We start from the raw sequence: 11933 nt of genomic DNA on the forward strand, positions 1-11933 counted from the left end.
TATATCTGGAAAGGGAGTGCAATATTTTTTATTGTGCACATTGCAGTGTTTGTGGCAGACTAAAAGTGGAACCATAGCAGGCAGAAGAATAATGTTCTTTCTAGGTTTGCATAGGAAGCATTGGACAGGTGGCATTCACACACGCTACAAACAGCATTGGTGGATGATGGCAGTGTTGATTCTGATTTTGTTGGATGGCAATAGCTAAAATTTTCTTAACTCATTTTGGGACTTCTAATGTTGTGTGAAAAATGAGTAGATGAAAACCGAAGCAAGGTATTAGTGGTGGCACATTATTGTGTATATACTTTCTGTGTTTGGTATTATTGTGAGAACTTTTTTGTAATTGAACTGTTCAGTGGTTGACAGCTACATGGCAAGTATGAAAGTGTCCTGAAGTTTGTGTCAGTGCATGTGCGCACCCACACACGTGCGCATGCATGCACACATGTGCGCACGCACACACACACACACACACACACACACTCTCTCTCTCTCTCTCTCTCTCTCTCTCTCTCTCTCTCTCCTTCTCTCTACCGGCTGAACATGCATTGCCAAGTCTGCAGTTTGACAGATAGATTGGGGTGAAGGGTGCATCAGGTGGATTGTGCCAGCTGAACAAGTATTGCCAAGACTGCAGTTTGACAGATTGGGGTGAGGGGTGCATCAGATGGGATGGGTGGAGGAAGACATGAAGTGTGAGGATGAGGGAAAGGTGGGTGATGGCTTGGAAGGAGGCAGCAGGTGTGCAGGAGAGAAATGTGACACATGGGCATTGGAGCCAGTGAGTTTGCATGATGCATGATCAGGAGGAGTGGGTTGGAGAGGGGTGGCACGGCAGAGGAAATGTACACTATTGGGTGCAAGGTTGGGTGCAGTGGTTTAACTGAGACAGACCAAAAGGATTATGGGAACAAAGGATATATTGTAAGGATAACTTCCATCCATGTAGTTCAGGAATCTCGTGTTGGGGCAATGATCCAGAGGGCACAGATTGTGAAGCAGTATTGTGGGCATGTTGTGCTCGAGCAGCACGTTGTGCAACTGAATGGGCAACTCTGCTCTTGGCCACAGTTTGGTGGCAGATAGTCATTGTGGTGGACAATTGGTTAGTGCCCACTTAAAATGCTGTGCAGAAATTGCAGCAGAGCTGGTATATCACATAGTTGCTTTCACAGGTGGCCCTACCGGTGATGGGATAGGGTAAACGTGTAACAGGACTACAGTAGGATTTGCTGTGTGGGTGAATCGGGCAGGACTCGCACCTGTGTCTTCCAAAGGGATCATATCCCTGCGGATTGGGAGTGGTGGCATAGGAGTGGACCAGGATGTTGCATAGGTTGGGTGAACAGTGGAATACTAATTTAGGAGAGGTGGGAAGGATTGTCTCATTCCAGGGCATGGCAGTAAAAATTGTGAAAACTGCCATGCTGATTGATTCACTCATTGTAAAAAGAGAGAGAGAAATGATCCAGGAGAGAGTAATTTTCAATGATTGCCTAGTACATTCTCAAATCATATGCCAAGGGGTTTTACTTAACTTTTAAAACCAATCAGAAATAACAGCAATAGTCAGTTATAAACTATATATGTGGTATGTATTTATATAATATAAAGCACACTGTATGTTTAGCAAACACAGATACTCGTCATACATGTTACACCATTCTTACTTGTATTTCGTAGTAAATTATGTATCATGAAGTCCTGTTAAATAATTTCTGTGTCCGCATCTGTAGCGTAGCGATAGCTTTACCGCCTACCACACAGGGGGCCCGGCTCGATTACCGGCAGGGGACTGGGTGTTGTGTGTCCACCATCATTGACTCGCAAGTCGCCGCTGTGTTTTTTTTTTTTTTTTTTTTTTTTTTTTTTTTGTGGTTTTCGGGCGCACAACTTCAATGGTCATTAGCGCCCTGACTACTCTAAGAATGCACCGCGAGGCACAAGTTGACAACAACAACTAAAAGGGAAAACACAATAAAAGACAGACTGACAGGCATAGGATTAAAAAACATCAAATGTCCTTAGCGAGGTTTGTCAAATTGATAAAACAAAGAACACGAGCAGCTGCTCGTGGGTCATCCGCTAAAATGGCATCTAAAGTAGTAGGCAGGTTAAGATCGAGGCGCAGTGTTTTAAGATCGGGACAGGACATTAAAATGTGACTAACCGTCAGCAAGTGCCCACATGGGCAGAACGGCGCCGGCGCAGCCGTCAGCAGATGGCGATGGCTGAACCGGCAGTGTCCAATTCTTAACCTTGCTAAAACGACCTCCTCCCGCCGAGAAGGGCGTGAGGAGGACGTCCAAGCCACGGGAAGAGGTTTTAAGGCCCGAAGCTTGTTGTCGGTAAGTGCAGCCCAATCGGCATGCCACAGCGACACAACGCGCCGACAAATGACCCTGCTAAAATCGGACGAAGGGACACAACAAGAAGCTGTCCGAGGCTGGAGGACCGCAGCCTTGGCCGCGGCATCTGCAGCTTCGTTCCCAGGGATACCGACATGGCCAGGAACCCACATAAAGCTAACCGGCGTACCGACGTCCACCAGCTGCTGAAGAGAGCGTTGGATCCGGTGTACGAAAGGGTGAACCGGGTACGGATCACTGAGGCTCTGGATGGCGCTCAGGGAATCTGAGCAGATGACATAAGCAGAATGTCGGTGGCGGCAGATGTACAGAACAGCCTGGTAGAGGGCAAAGAGCTCAGCTGTGAAGACCGAACAATGGCCATGGAGCCGGTATTGGAAACTTTGTGCCCCGACAATAAAGGAACACCCGACCCCGTCATTGGTCTTAGAGCCATCTGTATTAATGAAAGTCATGTTGTTGAACTTCGAGCGAAGTTCCAAAAAACGGGAGTGGTAGACCGAACCGGAGGTGACCTCTTTTGGGAGCGAGCTGAGGTCGAGGTGAACGCGGACCTGAGCCTGGAGCCAAGGTGGCGTGCGGCTCTCGCCCACTCGGAAGGTTGCAGGGAGTGAAAAATCAAGGTGTTGAAGGAGGCGACGAAAGCGAACTCCAGGGGGTAGCAAGGCAGAGACATACAACCCGTATTGAAGGTCAAGAGAGTCGTCAAAAAAGGAACGATAAGAAGGATGGTCGGGCATTGACAGTAGCCGACAGGCATACCGACAAAGCAGTATATCGCGCCGGTAGGTGAGTGGCAATTCGCCAGCGTCAGCATGAAGACTCTCTACGGGACTGGTATAAAATGCTCCGATCGCAAGTCGTAAACCCCGATGTTGTATGGAGTTGAGGCGGCGTAAGATGGATGGCCGTGCAGAGGAGTATACGAAGCTCCCATAATCCAGCTTGGAGCGGACGATCGACCGATATAGGCGAAGGAGGACGGTTCGATCCGCTCCCCACGACATACCACTGAGAACACGGAGGACATTTAAAGAACGGGTACAACGGGCGGCCAAATATGACACATGTGGAGACCAGCTAAGTTTCCTGTCAAAGGTAAGGCCTAAAAATTTGATTGTCTCCACGAGTGGGAGAGCAACGGGACCGAGTCGTAAGGACGGTGGGAGAAACTCTTTGTAGCGCCAGAAGTTAATACAGACCGTCTTCTCGGCAGAAAAACGGAAGCCATTGGCGACACTCCAGGAGTAAAGACGGTCAAGAGAACGCTGAAGACAGCGCTCCAAGACACGTGGACACTGCGCGCTGCAATAGATGGTAAAATCGTCCACGAAAAGGGAGCCTGATACATCAGCTGGGAGGCAATCCATTATTGGATTGATCGCGATGGCGAAGAGAGCGACGCTCAAAACTGAGCCCTGTGGCACCCCATTCTCCTGGCGAAAGGTGTCGGACAGGACAGAACCCACACGTACCCGAAACTGTCGATCCATTAAAAAGGAACGAATAAAAAGAGGGAGGCGACCGCGCCGCTGTGGTGTCACCTACAAAGGACTTGTAATACGGAGGCCGAACTTCCCCGAATGGAGACTCCCGGCCAACAATGCCATACGATCATTTCATTTTTATGGCCATCATGTGGCATCTTTCTTTGCTTCAGGGCTTAGAATGTTATAAACAGTTAATTTTATCCAGGATGTGCATCTGAGAACAAAGAGCTCTTAGTTTATATGTATCTATTTTATTTGTTCCAGTAAATCTCTCACATACTCTCTCAAATATTGACAAGCCATTATTTATGACTATATTAAGGTTAGATATTGGAAACTCCCGGTTCGTATATCGATGATATAAGGAAAATATAGATTGCTACTCACCATAAAGATAACTTGTCTTTTCGTTGTGCCTGTCTGCAACTCGGTGTCACCTTTATGGTGAGTAGCAATATGTCTGCTCCTTACATTGCTAAAGTTGGATAGCTTAATTACAATTGAATATCTGTTACATATACATGATATTTTTGTAACAGTGTAAGAGGGCAGTGCTTTGACAGCTGTCAGTTGTCCTCAGGTGATGTATGTGGAAAAGTTTTCAAAGTGATTATGGCCATGTGATGGGAATAAACAGACTTCGAATGTAGAATGGAAGCTGGAGCTAGACACATGAGACATTCCATTTCTGAAATCATTTCAGAAGTCGATATTCCAAAATCCGTGGAGTCAAGTGTGTGCCAAGAATACCAAATTTCAAGCATTACCTCCTACCATGGACAGCCCAGTTGCTGTCGGCGTACGCTTAATGACCAAGAGCAGCGGCATTTACGTGAAGTTGTGAACGCTAACAGACGAGCAACACCACGTGAAATAATCACAGAACTCAATGTGTGATGCACGAGTAACGTATCCGTTAGGACAGTGCGGCAAAATTAGCTGTTAATGAGCTAGGTAACAGATGAGTAACATGAGTGCCTTTGGTGACAGCACGACATCGCCGCAGCACTTCTCCTGAGCTTGTGACCGTATCAGTCGGACCCTAGATGACTGAAAAACAATGGCCCAGTCAGATGATTCCTGTTTTCAGTTGGTTAGAGCTGATGGTAGGGTTTGAGTGTCGTGCAGACCCCAGGAAGCCACGGACCCGAGCAGTCAACAAGATACTGCGCAAGGTGGTGAAGGCTCAATAGTGGTGTGGGCAGTGTGTACATGGTGTGGACTGGGTGCTTTGAATGTTCGGATACGTGGAGATCATTTGCAGCAGTTTATGGACATCATGTTCCCCAACAACGGTGGGCTTTTTATTGATGACAATGCGTCATGTCATGGGGCCACAATTGTTCGCAACTCTCTTGAAAAACATTCTGTACAATTTGAGTGAATGATTTGGCCACCCAGATCACTTGACATGAATCCTATCAGACATTTTTGGGACATAATCGAGAGGCCAGTTTGTGCACTGGCAACAATTTTGCAACTATGGGCGGCTATAGACGCAGAATGGCTCAATATATCTCTAGTGGACTTCCAACAACTTATTGAGTCCGAGCCGTGTTGAGTTGCTGCACTGCGCCAAGCAAAAGGAGGTACAATGTGATATTACGAGGTAGCCTGTGACTTTTGTCACTTTAGTGTATTTTCAACAACATTGTATTACAATAATAATGGACACTGAAGACCAACTAGTGTATAAAATGGAAACAGTTCATAATTCTAACACGTGACAGAAAATGGTACTGCTTAGTGGATAAGCAAATCAAAACTGAGGCAAAATGGACCTCTACTAGCAGAGAAGAAACTTTACCAGGTATCACATTACATTAAAACACAAAAAATGTAAAGTATTTTAAATTGGCTGTAAAAATGTATCTTTGTAATACAATTAACTTAAAAAAAAAACATTTTTACAGCTGATTTAAAAAACTTTACATTTTTTGTGTTGCAATGTAATGTGGTATCTGGTAAAGTTTCCTCCCTGCTAGTAGAGGTCCATTTTGCCTCAGTTTTGATTTGCTTATTCACTACGCAGTTCCATTTTCTGTCATGTGTTAGAATTATGCACTGTTTCGTATTGATACACTAGTTGGTCTTCAGTGTCCATTATTTTGTAATGAAAGATTTAAGTGTGAGAATGTATAAACAATATAGTGGTAGAATTTGCAGATTCTTACATAGTGGCTTGCATGAACACTAAAAGTTACATTTTCTGTAGTCCTTGCAATTCTTTTTATTGTAAATAAAGCAACTTCTGCTGGCAAGTGAGCTCATAAACAATGATTCCATCTATGTGTGGTGTATATGTTTTACCATTTGTTGTCATGCAGCCAGTAAGAATTTTCACACAGTAGCAAATGGTACTTTCAGTTTTGAAGATTACATGCTTGACCCACTTTAAATTTTCTTGGATCAATATTCCAGGAAATATAATGCTGTTGACACTGTCTAATGATTTACCAGATAGTATTACAGTAAGAAAGCAGGTTGTCCAGTTTGCATGCTCACTGGTGGGCAGCCAAGTGCCTGTGGGCAAAAAGCCAATGTGCTAGCAGTCGGTCAGCCTACAGAACCGTTTTGCATCGGCTGAGTGCACACAGCCAGGATTGACCATATACATTGCACATCCACAGAATGTGTGCAATTCTCTCTCCTGGTGGGCAGTCTACAATGACTGCACCTGCCACTGAGTGAGCTGGGGGTGTTTGTGCCCTATAGTGCAGTTTAAGAACAGCGGATCTGAACTGTGTATGCTTTGTGCACTGTGTAAATGTGTAGTTACTATCTTTTCTGTATTTATAAGACTGTTTTGGGGGAACCAATCAGTGCTGTGACACGCATGGTTTGATTTTGTTCTCCAGTTCACCTACACTCTTACCTCTTTACCACAGTGTTGATTTGTCTGCAAATTTTATGCATGTTTGGGATGGGGTAGCTCACTGACAAACAGCGGGAACAAGACTGGACCAGAATATAACCTTGGGCACACCATCTTTAACAGTCTGTTCCTCTGATGGGTACGTATGCATATTGGTTCCTTCTTGATAGTAAAGTTCCACTATTCATTGCCTAACAATGGAAAATCCAGGAATGGAATAAAAGTTCTTCGTCAAAATTAGACACACAGTCTCTGGCAGCTGGACCCAGGCTCTGGCTCTAGCTGCCAGAGAGAGAGAGAGAGAGAGAGAGAGAGAGAGAGAGAGTGTGTGTGTGTGTGTGTGTGTGTGTGTGTGTGTGTGTGTTTACATTTACATTGTCTATTTTTGTCAGAGGCCTTGTTGGCTGAAAGCTAACTTTCAGACAGTGTTTTCATTGTGCCTTTCTACAAATCTTTTTCATTGTATTGCTACTGCTCACTGTCTACTTTGCAGGTATGATTACTTAATAAAATTCGCGAAACACTGAAGAAGTTTGATTTTTACCTATTATTTCTCGCACTAATTCACTGGTATGCTATCTAGAGGAATGATTTCACCATAGTATTTATATTATTGTTACGCATGCCACTGTATCTGTAAACTTCCATATAATGGTGGATTGAAGCATCAGTACATCAGTGTATGACTAATGGCAAACAAGAAAGCAAATGTGTCTGATCTACTTCAGTGGTATTCTAAAACTGAACAAATGTTCATCTTGTTTTTAGAAAGAGGAAGACAAAGAAAGGGTTCAGATGAACTATAATCATCTGTGCTGTATGTAATTTTATACTGAAACTACTCAGCAATATTCTTTTTAACTCTGACTGCTGCGGGGCCACTGGCAGCCACACCAGATGGCTCTGCTTTACCACTTGCAGCCTCGCGGCAGTTAACTTGTTAATATTGAAAAATTACTTATGTTGTTCCTACAATGTAAGGAAAAGATAAGATTCTTACTTACTGTAAAGATGACATGTTGAACTTGCAGAAAAGCACAACTAAAAGACACTTATACATTAGCTGTCAGCCACAGACTGTCAGAAAAGGAAAACACACACATTCATCCACACAAGCAAGCACACCACTTGCACACCTACCGGCAGCATCGGAGTTTCCATTGTTCAATCTAAGTCCTAGCCACAATAGTGAAGGAAAAATTACAGTTGTATATATATATTTTACAATTTGTGTAATACCTACTGAAAAGGTGCTGACAGTTACTTGTTGCTGACTGGTCCTGTTGGCATGACATACCTACATTTTATGTACAATATAGTAGATACTTACCAGATGTTTCACTAGAAACAATTGGAGCAGGAAAACAAATTTGAAGCAGTTTTTCTCCCCCTAGTGCACAGGGGCAGATACTTAACAGAATAAAGTGCAATCGTATCAAAAGGAAAATTCTCCCAAGAAAAATATAAAATTATGAGGCAGGATTTCTGGTGAGTTCATGTGCATGTGAAGAGTATTAGTACTGTCACAAAAACATATATGAATGTACATACGATATCCTAGCTTTAAAATTAATAGTTCTTTCCCCAAGGAGGAGAGAGGGATATAGATTGCGGAAGGCTGAAGAGGAAAGACAACTCACTCAGTCACCTGTATATGAGGAAACCACCTGTCTCTCCACATTCTCATTACCTTCTTGCAGTTCAATGTCATAAAGCCATAGTTTTCTAAAGAAAGTGTAAAACATGTAGCTGGAGGAAGGATAAAGATGCTCCAAATGCTGAAAACAAGGTGATGAATGAAAGGACTTTGGAGCAACAACCAAGTGTGCCTGGTTCATTATAATAATGTGCATATTGATCAAGGACATTAAGAATATACTGTTTAATTCCAGTTTGTGTGTTAACACATTGACTTCCATGATGTCATAGAAGCGCCCTATGTGTGACGCCATGTGCAAGTCGGTAGCCACAGCAGAGCCTCGTGCGTAACACTGGGGCCTGGTCATGAAACATCGATTGCTATGTGCGCGGCAGTCGACGTGTCATATTTACAAATATTGTGTGTGCACGGTTTACAGTTAAGTCGTGCCTCCCATTCAAAATGGAGTTCGTGCTTTGCTGTTATTTTGGGGTCCCTTCTACAGTGGTGTGGAACTGCAACTAGATGGTGCCTACAAGCTGTAGTCCTTGTTGAGAGCTATACTGATGTCCTGCTAATGCAGAGACAGAGTTAGGATATATATTTAGCAGTTTAAAGAAATTTTCTGTCAGGTTTTACATCTAAGGGATGAAATAACAATATGGAAAGAGTAGATTGCTACTCTAGGTCTAGGACATATCATGCATAATACAAACAGATAAGATTTGCTGCAAAAAAATACAAGGGCAAATCAACAGCAAAACACGTCCTCGGAGAAGACCAATATCTTGGTTTGGCAACCTAAGGTGCTGATTCAGAATGTCAACAGAATTATTCCATGTTGCTACCAACAAGAGAGCATCCATCATGATTGCCAACACGCAAACCACATAGGCACCAAAAGAAGGTTGCCATTCAGTACATAGTGGAGGCGTTGCCACAGACAGGCACAAATAAAAGAGACCGCTAAAATATTAAAGCTTTCACACAACATCCTCCTTCCAAAGTCCAAAACAGACTCTCTCTCTCTCTGTATGTATGTGTGTGTGTGTGTGTGTGTGTGTGTGTGTGTGTGTGTGTGTGTGTTTTTCCCCCCCTCCTTCAGGAGGAGGACTTTGTCCGAAAGCTTAACGTGTTGATTGCCAAGGGACTGGCAGACAATGTGCTAAATATTTTAGCAGTAATCGTCGTGATACTTAGTAACTTACTGTGGTATTTGGCTTGCTGATAGCTTTAAATTTACCTCAGATAGTTGACAAGCTGACAGAAAGATATGTAGATTGCTCTTAAGAGGAAGTCTTGACAAGCAGACAATTGTCCAGAGAATCTCTTTGGGTGTATTGTGCCATACCTGTGTCCCATAGACCACTAAATATACTTCCACCTTACCAAACAAATTGATTCTATGGTAAAGGCGGTAGACTCATGCCAGAAGGTGTGGTTAACACACTGACCACAACACGCATAGTGATAAATGCGCATGTGAGCGTCTGCTGTGCCCCTGGTAGTAATGCAGCATAAGGCTGTGCTGTGGCCTTGTGATTGTCAACACATTAAACCACAGGAGATATTGATGTTGTACACAGGACTCTCACTTGGGAGGAACAAGCTTAAAATCTGGTCATCATCCAGATTGATGTTTTCTCAAGTTTTCCTAAATCATTTCAACTTAATGCAAGGGTCATTCTGTGGTGTCACAGCCAGACACCACACGTGCTAGGTGGTAGCTTAAATCGGCCGCGGTCCTGTAGTACATGTCGGACCCGCGTGTCGCCACTGTGTGATCGCAAACCTAGCGCCACCACAAGGCAGGTCTCGAGAGACTAACTCGAACTCAGCCCAGTTGTACGGACGACAGTGCTAGAGACTAGACGTACGAAGCCTTTCTCTCTCATTAGCCAAGAGACAGAATAGCCTTCAGCTAAGTTAATGGCTACGAACTAGCAAGGCGCCATTAGCCTTCCAGTGATTGTAATTAGAGTCTCACTTGCGTTCACCATAGAGATGTACAAGAAGAAATTAAAGATAAGTATATGAGAAGCTCCGTTCTTTTCTTCATAGCATTAATTATGTATCCTGTTCCAGTACTTCACACCCGTCTGCGTTAGTCTCGCATGCCCTTTAAGCCACCTCTATCTACAAGGTGTTGGCCCAGCTGCCGACACATCACATTCTTTCCAAAAGATCATGACACTTCCCACATTAACTCTTTAGTATCTGAGCTGCCTGCCACAATTTCGCAGTCGAGAGGCTGGCAGTACAAATCCGTCAAAACACAGAGATTTAGATTTTCTCTGTTTCCTCTAAACTGCATAAGGGGTCATTCTAGCTTGGTTTAACCAGTACAAAAGCATTTTCCCACCCTTCATCTCAGATCTGGAGATGCCTGAGCAGTTATTTCTGGACAGTTTTCAAAACTTGACAGTGAATGTTTTCCTACTTAACTACTTAATGTCCTGTTTTCTTAACATATGACTATGTGGGAAGATGATATATGATGCATTTTGTTTTGTTTGTTTCCTTACATAATCTGAGGCGACCATTACGTAGTTGTCTCTGCATGGTTATTAGCACAAAAATTCTCTCCTGGCTACATTTACAGACAAGTGACACTAAGAGAAGCAGAATTGGAATTGACTGTCTTGTAGCGGTCACTGGGTACATGGGAGCCTATATTCACAACCAGGAATGTGGAAATTTAAAGTATATACTGGACAGACTTCTAAAACTGTTTCTGTTGAAAGAACATGCAGTCTATGTGAACAGTTCATACTGGAGTTTCCACAGCATTTGTGCAGTAGCCTGACAGCCAAATACAGAGGTAGTGGTTAATATTAAGATGATTGTTCCTATTTGTAACCTCACTAGTCTGTCAGTTCACAGCCTTGTTCAAAAAGTGGCAAATCAGTACGGCAGCCCGCATGCTGGTTAACTAAAGCTACTTCCATACACACAACGGTTGACCTACATGGGCAATACTTTGCTGCAAAAGACCACAGAGGCTCTTGTAGACCCTGAAGGTAAAATAAATCTTTTAGTACAGAGAAATCCAGTTACACATTTTAGTTGAGTTTTGGCCCATTTTATGCTAGACACTGAACAAGATATGCTGACCTGTTGACGTTAGTAACATTTACTAATATTAAGTTCTCGCCCTGGCACCTACCATTGATACTTGTAAGACTTTATTACGGACTGTTTTACCATTCCAATTTTCAGATGACAAGGCCAGCTCTGTTAAAGTTCATGGGCAAAATTAACAATACAAGCAAGCAAGCAAGTAAAGTAAGTGAGTAAATGATTTAAGCATTAAAATTAGTTACTTTCTTAGAACTATGTCAGGTAAAAACAAGTACTGCACAGGCAACTGGCAGGTCACCTGTGTGAAGAATTTGCTGTGCCTCAGTACTTTTCTTCTGTCAAGTTACCTTTACTGTATAATTAGTCCTTGTGGAGAACTGTAATTGCAATCAGAACACAAACTGCCACATTCTACTTGTTATGGAGGGAGGGACATAGTACATGATCTGAATGGGGAAGAATTGGTGTGGACAGGA

The sequence above is a fragment of the Schistocerca nitens genome, chromosome 9 (genome assembly GCF_023898315.1).
Source record: "Schistocerca nitens isolate TAMUIC-IGC-003100 chromosome 9, iqSchNite1.1, whole genome shotgun sequence".
NCBI lineage: Eukaryota > Metazoa > Arthropoda > Insecta > Orthoptera > Acrididae > Schistocerca > Schistocerca nitens.